The sequence below is a fragment of the Miscanthus floridulus genome, chromosome 19, assembly GCF_019320115.1.
Source record: "Miscanthus floridulus cultivar M001 chromosome 19, ASM1932011v1, whole genome shotgun sequence".
Lineage (NCBI taxonomy): Eukaryota > Viridiplantae > Streptophyta > Magnoliopsida > Poales > Poaceae > Miscanthus > Miscanthus floridulus.
The window spans coordinates 70,056,048-70,057,730 of record NC_089598.1 but is presented as its reverse complement, the minus strand read 5'-3'; the positions used below and the strand labels follow the sequence as shown (position 1 = coordinate 70,057,730).

The 1,683-nt window shown below is 36.1% G+C and overlaps 1 pseudogene; it reads left to right on the top strand.

Annotated features, from left to right (window-relative positions):
- Positions 1-270: 270 nt before the first annotated feature.
- LOC136528060 (uncharacterized) lies at positions 271-1,105 on the top strand (annotated as a pseudogene).
- Positions 1,106-1,683: the final 578 nt, after the last annotated feature.

Sequence of the window (1,683 nt, the reverse complement as noted above, 5' to 3'; positions counted from 1 at the left end):
AAGGACCTACAAGAGTTGTTAATGAACAATCGAGATATCTTTGAGAACTGTTTCAACTTAGGTGTCTATTTTCAGGCAGCTCGAGAGTACAATACAATGAAAAAATACAATAGTATTACAAAGCATCACATGGACCTAAGATTCTATGTAAGCACATTTTTAAAATTCTTATCGTGCTATATTATATTGTCTTATTTGTTGTTCTCCTAATTGTATAAAGTAGGCCAAGTTATACTAATCTTGATTCTCGATATCATTCTCTTCCAGAAAATGTGTGCTTTAACAAAAATGCCAGAATACCGTAAAAAATACACTAAGAAAGAAATGACTGCTACAATTGGTGTATGTGAGGATATGGAATACAACTTAGCACAATGCAGATATGTCAGTCGCTTACTCCTGCTTTTATTACTTGTTTCCTATATACTATTCAAAACGCTACCATGTTTGCAATTTCTTTTGCCATGGCTGCACGTTCAAGAGTATATGCTTTATGTTTTCGATCAGAAGGAGAAAATGCTTATCATGATTGATCCTAGACCTATTGAAGACTGGTGTAAAGACATACCAGCGCTGATGTAAGCCAGGTACAGTCTTGGATTTACCTTGTAGTACATGGACACAATGAATGTATATATTCCTAGATGGAATGAAGATGTCTTCAAATGGAAATTCAGACGGGAAGGAAACATTGCAGAGGACATAGATGGGTAACTAACGTAGAGTCACTATAGCTTGCAATAATAATACCTAGGATTTAACTATTTCTATATATCGCTGATCATGAATCTTGCCAGACACTTAAGAGGATATCTTATTCTATAGTATATGTCTACGTGGAATAGACCAAAAGCCACACATATTTATACAGTGATTATAACACTTTGTTTTAAGTTTTTGTGGAAGATTTTTCAAGAGACGCATTACCCATGCGACTAGCACTAATATTGACATATATACTCGAGCCTGTGTACAGAATGGTATGGAGATGCGACGGAACATATTCGTGGAGTTATTGGCGCACAAAAGAAATGGATATTGGAGATTTCTTCCTGTCGATATAAAACATTATCTTAGGCGCATCATGGAAAGGTCTATAAAGTAGAGTTTGTAAGCTTGTGACGCTGTGCTCTCTGTGATTGTTAATTTCACAAACTTTGCTTTTTGGATTAACTATAACTTTAACATTGGTATTTAATTTCATAATATTGTTATCTTATTGTGCGATCCTTGTGTTTTAAGTACAAAAGTTTAGTTGTCCCGTAGCAACGCACGGGCACACTACCTAGTGAGAGATACAAAAGAGAGAGGGTACAAAGATTATACCAAACACGCTCTTGACATGATTAGGAATCCAAGCAAAACCTACTTGCCTCCCTCTAGACCTTGCCTAACTAGCTATGCCCTAGAATATGGTGGAGCTCTGAGGATGATTAGGGTTTCTATCTTCTCAAATGACTCGTGGAATTTGTTAGTTTAAACCCCTAGATCTTTGTTGGTGATTATTTTCAAGCCCTTATACAAGTTATATTGATGGTTTATAATGGTTGTTAACTACCATCAACAAACTCCCCCAAGCTTAACCTTTGCTAGTCCCTTAGCAAAGCTAAACTCAGTAAATAGATCAGGAGTTGCATCGATGCTTTCACTCCTCAAAAGTACACTTGCGTTCAAACAAGAATT